General features: G+C 39.6%; 1 long non-coding RNA gene across 2 annotated transcripts in view; it reads left to right on the top strand.

Moving 5' to 3' along the window:
- LOC103348693 (LHFPL tetraspan subfamily member 3 protein) overlaps positions 1-16,765 on the top strand; it is a 569,591-nt gene that overhangs the window by 172,043 nt on the left and 380,783 nt on the right. The gene's annotated exons all lie outside the window — the stretch shown is intronic.

The raw sequence follows: 16,765 nt of genomic DNA, 5'->3' as shown, positions 1-16,765 counted from the left end.
CTGTCCACTCTGCCTGTCAAAAAAAAAAAAAAAAAAAAAAAAACCTCTAAATTAAGACAACATTTTTTTAAATAAGATAACACATTAAATTTTAACCTTAGTTTTGAGTGGTCTTGAATTATTTTTGACATATGGGCTGCTTATGAAAACATTTTTGTTAGACATTTATCTCATTTACCTTTACCCAATTTACATTTAGCAATTACACCTAGGTGACTTATGATGTTGATATTATACCATACCTTTATCTGAATTAAGGTCAAAATTATATTTGCATGGAATTCTACTCTTTTTATAAAACTCTACCTGGAAATCAATGACATAAACCAGAGATTGCAAAATTCACCTCAGAGCTGATTACTCATTACTATTTTTTATCCGGATCTGTAAAAACCAATTCACAAAACAAGTCTGCCAAGTTACAAGGCAATTTTTAATGCAGTGATAGTTCTAGATTTGAAAGAGAGAAATTTTTGAGCATTTACTGAAAAGAAGTCCCCTTAGACTAAGCAGAGCCCATGGTCACTGGAAGGGACAGAGATACTCTGGAGACAAGGGAATAAAGGGACAGGCAGGACAAGGAAAAGAATATACCTCCCAGGATTAGGGATGCAGACAGTACATCAGAAAGTGGCCATGGAACAGGAAAGAAACCAAATATATCCAGGAAAGGTTAATAAGGCTTTTTTTTTTTTTTTTTTTTTTTTTTTTTTTTTTGACAGGCAGAGTGGATAGTGAAAGAGAGAGACAGAAAGAAAGGTCTTCCTTTTGCCGTTGGTTCACCCTCCAATGGCCGCCACGGCTGGAGCGCTGCGCTGATCTGAAGGCAGGAACCAGGTGCTTCTCCTGGTCTCCCATGGGGTGCAGGGCGCAAGCACTAGGGCCATCCTCCACTGCCTTCCCGGGCCACAGCAGAGAGCTGGCCTGGAAGAGGGGCAACCGGGACAGAATCTGGCACCCCGACTGGGACTAGAACCTGGTGTGCCGGCGCCGCAAGGCGGAGGATTAGCCTAGTGAGCCGCAGCGCTGGCCAATAAGGCTTTCTTTAACCAGACCAGAGCCTACTGTCCTAATGTTTCAAGCAGGAGACAGAAACAAGAATAACAGTAATGACAAATAGCACAATGACAGAAAACAAATTATATCCGGCAAAGGCTTTTCATTGACCAGACCAGAGTCCCACCTCCTAACACCGTCGCAATCATTCGGAGGGAGACTTGTGTTGGTGTCTAGTCAGACATCCAAACACCCAGAAGGTGCCACCAGAAGACAGGAGTGGACTTACCGGAGGACCTAAGGCCAGCTGGTCAGTGAAGAGGTCGAGCCGAGCCTCCCAGGTTGATGAATCAGGACATCATGAGGGGGGTGCCTCCTCTATGGCCAGAGCACCCACCTGGAAGGGTCAGAGAAGAACTTCCCAGGAGTAGTCTCTGAATCTCGCTGGGGCTTCCAAAATGTTCTGTCTTAGCAGTGTACACAGAGGAGCAGCATACACCGATGAAATTTGACCATCTTTATTGCTGGCAGTGGAGAGTGGGCTCATGCCCTAAAGAACTCTCGACCCCAAAGCTCAAAGCAACAAGATTTCTAAAGGCAGAAACCACAAGGAGGGGAGGGGGAATACATGGCTGCTAGGATCAAGCTGGCCTAAGGCCTATGTGAAACTAATATCAATTACAATCTTGAGAATAGACAAATTACAATCTTAACATTAATCTAGGTGCAGTTTATCTGTTTTAAGCTTGAAAAATCATGCAAGGAGGTTTCAATGTTCTGTCAAGTAGGATGCAGTGTTATGTCACTGTCTGAGTTTATTTCAGACCGGAGTCTCATGGTTGGGGGGTGCTTTCTTAAGATGGATTCTTGAGTGCTCTAAAATGGGGTCCCTCTTGTTAGGGTGCCACTTCAATTTCCAATTTTCGGGAAGATAAGAAACAGCTACTAACAGCTTTGAAATTTTACAGACCCTTCACTCAGCTATTTGGGGGTGTTTAGAAACTTACTACTACAAGTGTAATTACATATGTTTACAAATAACTATAAACTGTTCATTACAAAGGTTAAATACCATGTAATAGGGGATTTGCTAAATAAACTAAAGCTTTAAAAGACAGTAGAATACTATAAAGCCATGAATAAGTGGTCACATTTAATTTTAAGTGGAAAGATTGGATTAAAAGACAAAATTAGTAATTCTGTCCCATTTTAGTGAAAACTAACACATGCACACATATACACACATGCATGAGTGAGTACGTGTATTGAAAAGACAGGAAAAAATAGCTCTGCCTGGGTTGTGGAATTATAGTTATTCTATTTTTCTCTTTGCTCATCTATATTTTTCTGTGATAAATATCTGCTTATTTTGTAAGAAAAAACAAAATATTTTTATTTCCAAAATGTTTTTGAGTATTCTACATCACAGTTTGGACATTTCCATATTTAAGTTTTTATTTCTTAAGTCTGCTCAACATTTCTTTAGCTTTCATGTAAGCCCATTTCTTTACATGAGGCTCTTGTTCTGTATGTCTTGCTTTCTTTTGTTGTTGGGTTGATAGTAGGAAATAACCACTCAGCACACTTGCACAATCCATCACCTGCTATTCATTTGTCTCTTCAGACCAAACAGACCCCATTCCTTTCATCTTTCTTCATGAACCTATTTCTGTTGCTTTCATCTTTATTTGTTCTTCTCTGAACACTCTCTGCTTTCTCCATGTAGAATTTAAAATACAATGACAAACTGCAGACAATCACAGGGAAATGGGACTAAGAAAAAAATATAGTGGAAAAAATTGTCCCTGACCTCTAGCTACTGAAGAGTGTGATGTGCTTTTAGTTGCTGTAAATCATCATCAATTGTGCATTTACCTTATGTTTATAAACAGTTAATTTTCTTGTGATTTTCTATTTTTTTCTATGTATTCATTTTATTTCTATTTTAAATGTCTGCTGTTAGATTTTTCTCCTAATGTTTCCCCATTTATATGCTTATCCTGATAACATTAAATAGCATTCTTTTGATAAGAAATGTTCTTCAAAATATCAAGGTCATTTTGAATTCAGTGGTTTTAAAAGCAACAGTAATCCCTCCTGATTGAGAATTCTCTGCAGATCTGATAAGTGCATTCTTGATTCTGGGTCATAAATGTTGAATACAAATGCAGCAGCCTCACAGCGGATTCCAATACACACTACATACCTGTCTCCAGGTTATATCCTTGATTCAACTTCTGCTCTCTTTATAATGGGACATCTTATAGTCTACTCTCTTGATGAGATATGCTATGTAAAGGCATTAAAACCCTTTCTAGAATTCAAGATAGATTACTTGGTCACTATCCCTTTGATTTTGTTGCATGGCAATACCATAAAAAGAAATACGATTGCGTCAGCATTCAAAGGTGGGGAACCTTTTTTCTGCCAAGGGCCATTTGGATATTTATGACATCATTCGTGGGCCATACAAAATTATCCACTTACAAATTAGTCTGCTATAGATTTATTGAATTTTCAGTCTCACCTGTGGTTGCCTTAGTAGAACCAGACCAGATGATTTCTTGGGCCTGATGTAGCCTACAGGCCAGATGTTCTGCACCCCCTGTGTAGACTTATTGTAGAAGCTTTTGCTTAGCTAACCATCAGAAGGGGAACAGTTGTCTTGATTAAATTTTTCTAGCATACCAGGATTGCAAAGTCATATTGTTATATACAGATATATACTGCTGTGTGTACACACACTCTTATGAGTACACACACACAACACCACACATTTGTCTGAGATAGCACATCAAAAACCCTCTCCAACTTTTACAGTTCTGTCAAAGTAGCACCGGCTCCCAAAAATCAATTCACAAAGAAAAGCATTTAAAGTAATATATACTGTTTTTCTCTCATGTGGGTATAAATCATATAAGCAGAATTTTTGTCCTCTAACTCCATCATTGCATTTAATCATGAAGAAGAGAAAACATTTTACCTGGGCTGCATTTATTTTTAAAGCCATCACATTCAAATGAGATATGGAAATGAAAAGCTTTCACATTGCGGATGCTGAAGAGCAAATTAGAAGCAAATGATGATAATTACAAAGTTCAACCTTGTGTTCTCCTGTCTATGCCTAAGGGTGGTGAGAATGCAGAGGGTGAAAATTGGAGCTGGCAAGATAGGGAAGGGTGAGCTGTAGACGAATTCCACTTGAAAAAGGCATAGTAATGCCATTAATGGTGCTGGGTTTCATAGAGAAAATTGTCTGGGCATGGATGACTAAGTTATTTTGTTTGAGAGGGAAAAAACCTACAACTCTTTGGGAATATTGCAATCAGTTAATTATCATACATATAAGATATATAACCAAAAAGATAAGCACAAGGTGTTGAGTGAAAGATTATAGTAGAAGAACCCAATCAAATATTCAAATAGGAATAAATGCAATTAATGGAATTATTCATTGTTAAAATTACAGAAGTGTGTCATTGTCATATCAAAACCAATCCTTCTCAAGTAGATTAATGGGGAAAAAAAAGTTTCTCTCTTCCATCTTCAAAGGTCATGGGTAGAGACCAGAAGTTAAGATATTGAAAGGACATATTGTATATACCTCTTCCACCAAGGAGACTAATCCTGGAATGGACTTGGTTACACATAATATGTTCACATCTCTCTGAAAGTAAGCATAATCAACTCAAGGGAATACCATGAAAATGGAATTTATAAGGAATTTTTTTCCCAGTACCTCAGAGTATGCATGACACATCCTCTATGCTACTCCATCACCAAACTCCTACTCAGTTCTTCAGGACTTGGCTTAGATGCACCTGCTCTGGAGGTGCCTGAGCTCTCAAGGTTCTGAAATGTCCCCATGACACTGCTTTCAGTGTCACGTTCCCAACCATGTATCCCCAAGCCTGTTCACTATTTTGTCTTGCCATAGGCTATGTTGTCTTCCCAGGGCCTACCACAATGCCTGACACTAATTGTGGTTCATTAGATACATATAATCTCACTGAAGCCTGAAGTCAACTCTAAAAGATACAAGTCAGGATGTCAGTCCACTTTTTATAATGAGGAAAATAAGGCTTTCAAAGTTTCTTTTATTTTCACAAAGATCATACATACAATGACAGAGCTTTGATTAGAACATCTGGTCATGGAAACCAAGGAAGATACAATTTTCACAGGAGCAGCCAAACAATTCCAAATGTAGCAGATATTTGGATTTAATTTAAATAAAAGGATCCAGGGGAAGGTTAACGGGTGATCTATGAGAGCAGCCTCAGCTGAAGACTGAGGAACAGAAGTGCAAATCCAGGAAATTTAGTGGAAACAAATTGCAATAAAAGGGAAGCAATGGAAATAGCTAATTCATAAAACATTCCATAGGAAGCCATAAAAATGTAGGCAGTCACTAGAAGGCATATCATGAAAAATCTTTTTCAGAAAGGAGATCTGGTAAGCATTTTTAGCATGCAGCCCATTTCCATTTCCAGGAAGATACAGCAGATACATTTTTCCCTATTCCTCCTACTAAGTACAATATAAAAGTCTGGTCATTCTATAAAAAACAATCAGAGAGAGGTTCTTAATGTGGGGGGTGGGAGGAAAGGCAGATGGTATAGGGAACCAAGACTTCAAAGAACAAGATGCAAGTTAGTTTCTTGGGTTTTCCCAGACTTGGAACTGAAGAATCAGGAACACAAAAATGCTAATAAGCACAGACCATTGCGGGGGAAAAAAGTCAGCACAACTTTTAAAAGAGAGCTTCCTCTCTTCAGGAGGAAACAAAAACAAAAACTAGATGGGGCAACTTAGCAAAGGCGGAAAACTTTTAGTTAAGAATCAGTCTACTCCAGATAAATACTGTGGGTAAAACTGTGATTTCACTTCCTCCCATGGTACACTAACCATGTAGGAAGTCTAGACCCCCACCTTCTCAATGATGTAATGAAATCCCCATTTTCTTAGTGGAGACCACATGAGGAACTGGGACTTCTATCCATACCCAGCATCAGTGAGGCATTCCACCCTCTCCCCTTGGGGTAGTGGCAGAGGAGATATAGTGCAGAGTCAGCACTTTCATCCTCACTGCACAACAATAAGGCCACACCCACCACAGTGTCAGTTGAGACCACACAGGGGCCAGAGCTCTCACTCCCACCTAGGAGTAATCAAGAATCCACATCCTGGTTGTCAACAGCTGCAAGTAAGGAACCTGGGATTCTTCCTGCACTCAGCAGTAACAGGGCTCCCTTCTTCTGCCAGAGGGGTGTCAAACAAAACCAGTTGAGACAGAACACTTAAATAAGATTCAGAGTACTGTAAAATAGTATGAAAATGTCCAGATTTCAATTACAAAAAAATCATTTGTCAGGGCCAGCATTGTGAGATAGGGGGTAAAGCTTCCTAAAACATGAGCATTCTATATAGGTGGCGGTTCATGTCCTGGCTGCAACACTTGTGATCCAGCTCCCTTCTAATAGCCTGGGAAAGTAGAAGATAGCCAAAGTGTCTGGATCCCTGCCACCTATGTGAGAGACCTGGAAGAAAGCTCTTGGCTCCAGGCTTTGGAGTGGCCTATCCCTAACAACTGCAGCTGTCTAGAGCGTGAACCAGCTGATGGGAGACCTATCTCTCTTTTTTTTTTTTTTAACTTTTATTTAATGAATATAAATTTCCAAAGTACGACTTATGGATTACAATGGCTTCCCCCCCATACCGTCCCTCCCACCCACAACCCTCCCCTTTCCCACTCCCTCTCCCCTTCCATTCACATCAAGATTCATTTTCGATTATCTTAATATACAGAAGATCAGCTTAGTATATATTAAGTAAGGATTTCAACAGTTTGCTCCCACACAGAAACATAAAGTGAAAAATAATAGATGATTTTTTTAATGATGATGAAATCAGATCAGACCTATTTCTCTTGCTCGCTCTCACTCTCTCTCTCGTGTATATGTATACATGTTTCTCCCTCTCTCTCTGTATAACTCTACCTTTCAAATAAATAAATAATTTTTTAAAAAATCAACTGTTGAAATCTTTACTTAATGTATGCTAAACTGATCTTCTGTATATAAAGAGAATCGAAAATGAATCATGATGTGAATGGAAGGGGAGAGGGAGTGGGAAAGGGGAGGGTTGTGGGTGGGAGGGACGGTATGGGGGGGGGAGCCATTGTAATCCATAAGCTGTACTTTGGAAATTTATATTCATTAAATAAAAGTTAAAAAAAATCATTTGTTACACCAAGAACCAGGAAGATCTCAAACTGAAAGAAAAATGACAATCAATAGATGTCAACACCAAGATGATAAAGACATTAGAATTAGCTAACAGAAATTTTCAAATAGCTTTGATAGTTTCAGTGAGCAATGACACATACGCTTGAAATAAATGAGAAGTAGAAATCCTCAGAAAAGGAGTAGAAAGTCTCATAAAATAAACAGAAAATATAAAGGAAAACCAGATGGCAATGTTAAAACTGAAAAACACAATAACTGAAATTAAAAGTTCTGTGGATGGTGTCAATCACAAAATGGAGGTTTCACGGAAACAATTAGTGAACTGAAGGTGAACACAATGAAAATTACCCACTCTGAGAAACAAAGAGAAAGAGCCAGAAAAATAATAGAGCCATCTGGGGATTTAAACAAAAGATCTAACAGTTGTGGATTCTGGAAGAAAAATAAGGCTGAAACTCAAAGAAACAGTAGCTAAAAACTCCCCAAATTTAGCAAGAGACAGAAAAATCCTGGTTGAAGGAACTGAGCAAGATAAACAGACCAAATACAAAGGTATCAACACTAAGACTTCTCATAAATAAACTTGTAAAACTGAAAGACAAAAGAATTCTGGAAAGCTATCAGAAAACAATGCTTTATAGGAAGACAAAATTTGAATGACGGTGGTATTCTCTTTAGAAACCATGGAGGAAAGACGTACAACACTATTTTTCAAGAATTCTTTGCAAAATGTACTTCAAAAATAAAAGGGGAATAAAGACATTCTCATTTAATGGAAAGCAACAAGAACTCACTCTAGAAGAATGACTAATAAAGCTTCCTAAATAAAAATGAAACAATAAAAGAAGGAACTTCAGAAATGATTATAAAACATAGTAAACACAAAAGTGCGTAAAGCTAATAGGCTTTCTTTTCTTGAGTTTTCTAAATTACTTTGACAGTTGAAGCAAATATATATATATTTATATATATATATAAAGTGTCTATATATATATATAAATAAATATATATATAAATAAAGTGTCTATATATATATATATATATATATATATAGGGGGCTGGCGCTGTGGCATAGTGAGTAAAGCAACTGCCTGCATTACTGGAATCCCATATGGGTGTCGGTTTGAGTCCCTGCTGCTCCACTTCCCCTCCAGCTCTCTGCTATCACCTGGGAAAGCAGCAGAAGATGGTGCAAGTCCTTGGGCCCCTGCACCCGCATGGTGCAGGCACCTGGCTTCAGATCGGATCAGGTCCGGCTGCTGTAGCCAAATGGGGAGTGAACTAGTGGATGGAAGCTGGCACTCTCTCTGCCTCTCCTTCTCTCTCCCTGTGTAACTCTGACTTTCAAATAAAGAAAGAAAGAAAAGAAAAAAATGACACTGATGGGGTTCTAAATGAATGTAGCAAATATATATATATATATATATATACACTTACATATATATTCTAAATGAATGTAGAGAAAATATTTAAGGCAATTTTATATTTAAATTGATGACATATTCTTACTGACACATATGGATAATAGAATACCTAGAGCAACCACTAAAAATCTATACTAAGAGATTCACTCAAAAACACTGTAGATAAATAAAAAATAATTCTAAACAAAATAGTGTTCAACTAACTGTAGGATGGCAGAAAAAGAAAACAGAGTAACAAAAACCAGAGTAACAGACAAAACCAAAAGTAAAATTGCAGACTTAATCCCAAACTGTCAATAATTACTTTATTGTAAGTGTTCTAAACACTAAACACATCAACTACAAAGAAAAATTGGCAGAGTGGATTTAGAAACATGACCCAACTATATGCTACCTGCAATAAAATCATTTCAATTATAATGATACAGGCAGGTTGCAAACAGATGGAGGAGAAAAGGAGGTATTATGCAAATATTAATCAAAGAAGAGCAAGGAAAGTGATATTGTTGTACCTGAGTGAACGTAAACAGAGGAGCAGCATACATTGAAAAAATTTGACTGTCCTGTATTGCCAGCAGTGGATAGCAGGCTCATGCCCTAAAGAACTCTCCACCCTGAAGCTCAAAGCAACAGGGTTTATAACAGCAAAAACCACAGGAGGGGAGGGGGAATACCTGGTTTCCAGGGTCAAGCTGTCCTAAGGCCTATGCAAAACTAATATCAATTGCAATCTTGAGAATAGACAAATTACAATCAACATTAATCCAGGTGCAGCCTATCAGTTTTTAAGCTTGAGTGATCATGCTAGGGGTTTCTATGCTTTGCCAAGTGTGATGTAGTGGACTGCTATTGTCCAAGTGTTTTAGATCATAGTTTCAGACCAGAGTTTCATGGGAGCTGGGGGGTGTGGTGCTTTCTCAAGATAGAGTCTCTAGTGCTGCAAAATAGAGTCCCTACTGTCAAGGTGTTATTTCAATATAAATATCAAAAAAGTAGAACTCAGACCAAAGAAAATTACCAGAGACATTATATAATGATAAAAGGGTCAGTCCACTAAGATGGCATAGCAATTCTAAATGTGAACACATCAAGCAATAGAGCTATAAAATATAAGAAGCAAAAACTTGTAGTACTGAAAGGAAAAATTAACAAATCAATAATTATAGCTTGAGACTTCAAAAAACCTCCCAAGAGTTGATAAAACTAACAGGAACTCAGCAAGGATGCCGAAAAAACTCACCACCACTACCAGGCAACAAGGATCTAATCAGCATTTACAGAACATTTCATCCAAAAAGAGTAGAACAAATATTTATTCCAAGTGTCCGCAGAACACAGACCAAGACAGACCATGTCATAGCATATAAAATATATCTTAGCAAATCTAAAAGACTTAAAATTGTGCACAGTATCTTCTGACCAGTGTGGTGAAGCTAGAAACCAACAAAAGAAATAGAATGGCAAAATCTCTAGACAATTTAAAACTAAACAACACATATCTAAACAACTCACAAGGCAAATAAGTCTTAAAGAAAACTTTAAAATACATTAAAATGAATGAAAATATAATACATCAAAATTTGGGGGATACAGCTAAGCAGATCTGAAAGGGAAACTTAGAGCACTAAGGGCACAAATTGGAAAAGCAAAAGTCGCAAATCAATATTTAAGAATCCACTTTCAGAACCTAGCGAGAAGAGAGCAAAACAAGTACAAGGCAAGCAGAAGGAAATAAATGATAATAAAGATAAGAGCAGAAATCAAGGGAATATAAAACAGAGGAACAACAGAGAAGATCAAAGAGTTATTTCTTTAGAAAGATCAATAAAACTGACAAACCTCGAGCAAGGCAACAAAACTAAAAAGAGAGAAGACACAAATCAATATCAGAATTAAACAGTAATATTACTGTAGACTCTGAAGACATCAAAGGATAAGGGAATCCAGTGTACAGCTCTGTACTGCAAATCTGAAAAATTAGACAAAATGGACCAATTCATTGACAAAGACAAATGGCCACCACTCACATCCAATGTTAATATACTGTAACTATTCAGAACACTGAATTCATAATTTCAAAACTCCCCCCAAATGGACATTTTTAGGCCCAAATGTGTATGAGGAAAGGACATTTCTCAACTCATTTTATGAAACTAGTGTTAATCCTGACACCAAAACCAAAATTAGTACAAAAATAAGGGAGTTGGGGGGGGGGTTGGGAGAGAACTACACACCAATATTTCTCATGAATATAGACTCCAAAATCCTTAATAAAATGTTAGAATTCAGCAATACATAAAAAGACTTGCATGGTATGACCAAGTAGAGTTTACTCCAAGAGTTCAAGGCTGGTTCAATATTTTAAAAATCAAAATATTCAAATAATCCATGATATTAACAAGGTAAAGAAGAAAACAAATGTTTATATCAACTAATATAGAAAAGAAGAAAAACCCATGTGACAAAATTTAATACCCATGCATGATTTTCAAAGAAAAAAAAAAAACTCAGAAAAAAGAGGAGATAGAGTGGAACATCCCTCAACATGATTAAAAAGCAATTGCGGCCGGGGCCGCGGCTCACTAGGCTAATCCTCCACCTTGTGGCGCTGGCACACCGGGTTCTAGTCCCCGTCGGGGTGCTGGATTCTGTCCCGGTTGCCCCTCTTCCAGGCCAGCTCTCTGCTGTGGCCAGGGAATGCAGTGGAGGATGGCCCAAGTGCTTGGGCCCTGCACCCCATGGGAGACCAGGATAAGTACCTGGCTCATGCCATCGGATCAGTGCAGTGTGCCGGCCGCAGCGCGCTGGCCGTGGCAGCCATTGGAGGGTGAACCAACGGCAAACCTTTCTCTCTGTCTCTCTCTCTCACTGTCCACTCTGCCTGTCAAAAAAAAAAATCAATTGAAAAACATATTCATAAATGTGGGAGATTAAATGCTTTACTCTTAAGATTGGGAATAAGGCAAAAATATCTGCCCTCACTACTCTCGTGCAGCTTACTGCTGATAGTTCTAGCTAATACAATAACACACGGAAATAAAAGGCATACAGATTGGAAGGGGAAAAGACTAGCTTTTTTACATAGAAAATTGCAAGAAATCCACAAAAAGTACTCATGGAACTAATAAATGAATTCCACAAGGTCACAAGGTAAGAATATAAACCCATAAAAGTCAATTGTAGGCCGGCGCCACAGCTCAATAGGCTAATCTTCCACCTGCAACGCCGGCACACCGGGTTCTAGTTCTGGTTGAGGAGCCAGATTCTGTCCCGGTTGCTCCTCTTCCAGTCCAGCTCTCTGCTGTGGCCTGAGAAGGCAGTGGAGGATGGCCCAAGTGCTTGGGCCCTGCACCTGCATGGAAGACCAGGAGAAGCACCTGGCTCCTGGCTTTGGATCAGCGAGGTGCGCCAGCCACAGCGGCCATTTGGGGGTGAACCAACAGAAAAGGAAGACCTTTCTCTCTGTCTCTCTCTCTCACTGTCCACTCTGCCTGTCAAAAAAAAAAAAAAAAGTCAATTGTATAACTATACTAGCAATGAACTTGTAGACATCAAGGTAAAAAATAGAATACTATTTATAATCACTAAGATATAAGAAAAGTATGAGATACTTTGGTATAAATCTAACACATGCACAGGACTTGGAACCAAAAACCATGCATTGCTGATGAAAGAAGTTTCAGAACTAAATAAATGGGAAGATATATCATCTCCATGAGTTGAAAGAAACATTAAAGATGTTCATCTTCCCAAAATTGATTATAGGTCTAACACAACTCCTATTCAAATCTCAGCAAGAGGAGCTGGCATTCTGACAAATTGGGATAATCTGATGCTTATGGTGTCAGCATCCTATTGGAGTGCCAGTTCAAGTCCCAACTACTCCACTTTCAATCCAGGTTCCTGCTAATGTGACTGAGGAGGCAGTGGATGATGGCCCAAGTGCCTGAGCTACTTCAACACATGTAGGAGGTCTGGACAGAGTTTCTAGTTCCTGACTTCAGTTTGGCCCAGCCCTAGCTATTGAGGCCAACTGGGGAGTGAACCAGCAGATGGGAGATCTCTATCTTTTGTGCTCTCTCTGTTGCTCTTTTTTTTTTAAGAATTTATTTATTTATTTGAGAGGCAAAGTTACAGATAGCAGAGAGAGAGAGAGAGAGAGAGAGAGAGAGAGAGAGAGAGAGGTCTTCCATCATCTGGTTCACTTCTCAAATGGCTTCAATGGCCATAGCTGGGCCAGTCTGAAGCCAAGAGCTAGGAGCCAGGAGCTTCTTCTGGCTCTCCCACATGCGTGCAGGGGCTTACGTACCTGGGCCATCTTCTGCTGCCTTCCCAGGTCATTGGCAGAGAGGTGGACCGGAAGAGGAGCAGCCAGGACTAGAACCAATGCCCATATGGGATGTCATAGCCGCAGGAGGAGTCCTAGCCTACTATGCCACAGCTTCAGCCCCTGCTCTGCTTTTCAAGTAAATAAATAATTTTTTAAAATTCTCAGCAAGCTTTGTTATACAAATAGAAAAGATTATATTATTTATATTGTTTCAAGGAAATTTGCATTGTTCGAACAATTTTAAGAAAAAGTAATAAGGTGGGTGGTATCCATGTATCCAGTTTGTAGCTACAGTAATTAGACTGCATGGTATTGGCATATGGATAGAGATGGCAGACAATGGAACAAAATAAAGCAGCCCAGAATAGACAAACTTGAAAGAATATTTTAATGGATAGCCTTCACACCAAATAGCACTTGAACAATTGGGCATCCACAGATATAAAAAGTAATCTTTTTTTTAAGATTTATTTATTTGAAAGAGTTACACAGAGAGAGAAGGAGAGGCAGAGAGAGAGAGAAAGGTCTCCCATCCACTGGTTCACTCCCCAGTTGGCCACAATGGCCAGAGCTGTGCTGATCCGAAGCCAGGAGCTAGAGCTTTATCCAGGTCTCCTGTCCGGGTTCAGGGGTCCAAAGACTTGGGCCATCTTCTACTGCTTTCCCAGGCTGTAGCAGAGAGCTGGACTGGAAGTGGAACAGCCAGATCTTGAACTGGTGCCCATATGGGATGCCAGCACTGCAGGGGATGGCTTTAATCTGCTACAGCATATCACCGGCCCCATAAAAATTCATCTTGACTAAGTTTCAGAATTTATACAAAAATAAACTCAGATTGTGGCCTTAGATTAAAGAAAAAAACTTTAGAAGAAAATGGTAGTCAGAATTCCTTGTGATCTAGAGCTAAGCAACGAGTTCATAGATTTGACATAAGAAATAAAATCTCCAGGACAAACTGACAAATTGGATTTCATTGAAATTTAAAACTCTTGTCTACGAAAGACCCTTGTAAGAGAATGAAAATACAAGGCATAGAATGGGGACATATATTTGACAAAAAAAACTAGTGCTAGAATACCTAAAGAACTCTCCAACTCAACAATAAAAATACAAACAATCCAATGACAGGGCAGTGCTATGGTGCAGCGGGTTAAAGCCCTGGCCTGAAGCACCAGCATCCCATATGGGCACCAGTTCTAGTCCCAGCTGCTCCTCTTCCAATCCAGCTCTCTGCTATGGCCTGGGAAAGCAGTAGAAGATGGCCCAAGTCCTTGGACTCCTGCACCTGTGTGGGAGACCAGGAAGAAGCTCCTGGCTCCTGGCTTCAGATCAGTGCAGCTCCAGTCGTTGCGGCCAGCTGGAGAATTAACCAGCTGATGGAAGATCTCTCTCTCTCTGTCTCTACCTCTCTCTGTAACTCTTTCAAATAAATAAAAATAAACCTTAAAAAAATTATCCAAATAGGAAACGAACAAAAGTCACACAAAGACTTTACATTGCAGAGGATATTTAACTAGCAAATGTGCCCTTGGGAATAGTTCCAAGATCATAGCCATCAGTGACTTGCAAATTAAAACCGCAATAAGATAGGCATCATCAGACAGCTAACAGAATGGCCAAAATAAAAATAGTGATAGCACTGAATTCTGGCTGTGATGTAGAGAAACTGTATTACTTATATATATATATATATATATATATATATATATATATATATATATTGTTGGTGGGCAATTTAGCAATTTCTTTAAATATACGAACACCATCAGATTTGCACTCCTGGATATTTATCCCAAAGAAGTGAAGATTTATGCTCACTCAAAACTCTGTGGCAGTATTCATAGTAGTTTCCTTCACAGTAGCCAGTAATTGAAAGCAACCCAGGTGCCTTTCCATGAGAGAATGGTTAAAGCAAACTCTGGTAGAACCATACCATGGACTAGTGCTTAGCAATGAAAAGATCCAAAAAAATCAACCTCTTTTGCTCCCATGGGCTCCTCTTCTGCAGCACTCATCACAGTTATAATTTTGCCATTATTGTGTTACTGTCCCATTCATTCCTGTCTCTCCCACTAAACTGCAAACTTGTCAATGGCCAAAAACATCATCTGACTTCACTCTCAGTTTTATCCCAGCTACCAGCCCAGTGCCTGATGTATCGTGGGTGCTCAGTAAGCCACTGGAGCCAACCAGTCTCTGCTCAGACACTTGGGAAGTGTTTCCCAAAGATAGAAGAAGTCATAAAAGCAGTTCCCTAGGAGTGGTTCTAGTGAAACCTAATTATGTCACCTTGAGCAGGTCACTAAGCCTGCCTGCGACTTGGAGATACATCTGTGAATCAGAGGTTGTTCTCAGACTTGACTACAAATTAGAACTGCCTGGGAAACTTTTAGAATATCAATGTCCCAGGGCAGGCACTGGCATAGCTGTTAAGACACTGCTTGGGACACTCACATCCCTTATCAGATTGAGTTCAAGAGTCGGCTCCATTTCCTTCTTTCTTTTTTCTAGGATTTATTTACTTATTTGAAAGGCAGAGATGCAGAGAAGGGGAGAGACAGATCTTCCATCTGCTGGTTCACTCCCTCGATGGCCACAAGAGCCAGGACTGGGTCAGGCCAAAGCCAGGGGCCAGGAGTTTCATCCAAGTCTTCCATATGGGTGCAGGGGCCCAGGTACTTGGGCCATCTACTGCAGCTTTTCCCAAGCCATTTAGCAGGAAGCTGGATCAGATGTACAGCAGCCGGGTATCAAACTGGCGCTCATATGGGATGCCAGCTTTGCAGGTGGCAGCTTTACCTGCTCCACCACAACACCAGCCCCTTGGCTCCATTCCTGATTCCAGCTGATGCACAGCCTGGAAGGCAATGGATGATGGCCCAGGTACTTGGGTTCTCACCACACATGCGGAGACCCAGATGGAGTTCTGGGCTTCTGCTTCAGTCTGACTCAATCCCTGCTATTACACACATTTAGGCTGTGAATCAGCAGGTGGACGATATCAGTTTCTCTCTCTCTCTCTCTCTCTCTCTCTCTCTCTCCCTTTCAAATAAATTAAAAAAAAAATTTAAATAACGATGTCTAGGACCCAACCCAGACATTCTCATTTAACTGGTTTGAGATGGGATCCAGCTAACTGGCATTTTAAAATACTCCAGGGTAATTGCAAATACAAAGTTGTGAATTACTGGACTTAGGCTTTATGATGGTTTATCGACACAAATATGTAAGTTCAAGGTCTTGTGAAGAATCCCAGCTCCTTCTGAAACAACCCTCCTTTTCTGCTAAAATAATCAAAGAAAACCAGCCCATGCTGGCCCGGGAACAGACATAGGAAGAGGCAGCTGGAGCTCACCACATTCATTTCTCTCTGCTTCTTTCACTTTCAGCAGCTGTGCTATTGGCTCTGCCAGCCTGCCCTAGACCTGGCCTGCTGGCATTCTGGGAAGCCACAGTGTGAAGAGGTGCTAGGTGAGGCCTAGGGAATCCATTGTCAACATCAAAACGGAGCAAATAAAAGTTTACTCTTCTGATGATTGACTTTCTGATTCTCAAAACTGCTTAAAAACCCATCTTTGCATCCAAATGCCCAGAAGGGTTCATCTGCATTAAAGATTCATTCCCTGAGATGTGTCACTCTTTAACAGGCTTCTGGTTTTGTGTTTTCATATTTGGCACTAAAAATAAAGTCTGGTGCCAACTTTCATTTGTGTTGCTTTTCAGCTGTAATTGACTCTAAGATCTAAAAGAACTCAGCCGATTCTGTG

This window comes from Oryctolagus cuniculus, chromosome 3, assembly GCF_051225735.1.
Source record: "Oryctolagus cuniculus isolate XC-2025 breed Fujian yellow rabbit chromosome 3, ASM5122573v1, whole genome shotgun sequence".
Classification (NCBI taxonomy): Eukaryota; Metazoa; Chordata; class Mammalia; order Lagomorpha; family Leporidae; genus Oryctolagus; species Oryctolagus cuniculus.
This window is presented reverse-complemented; position numbering and strand designations above follow the sequence as displayed.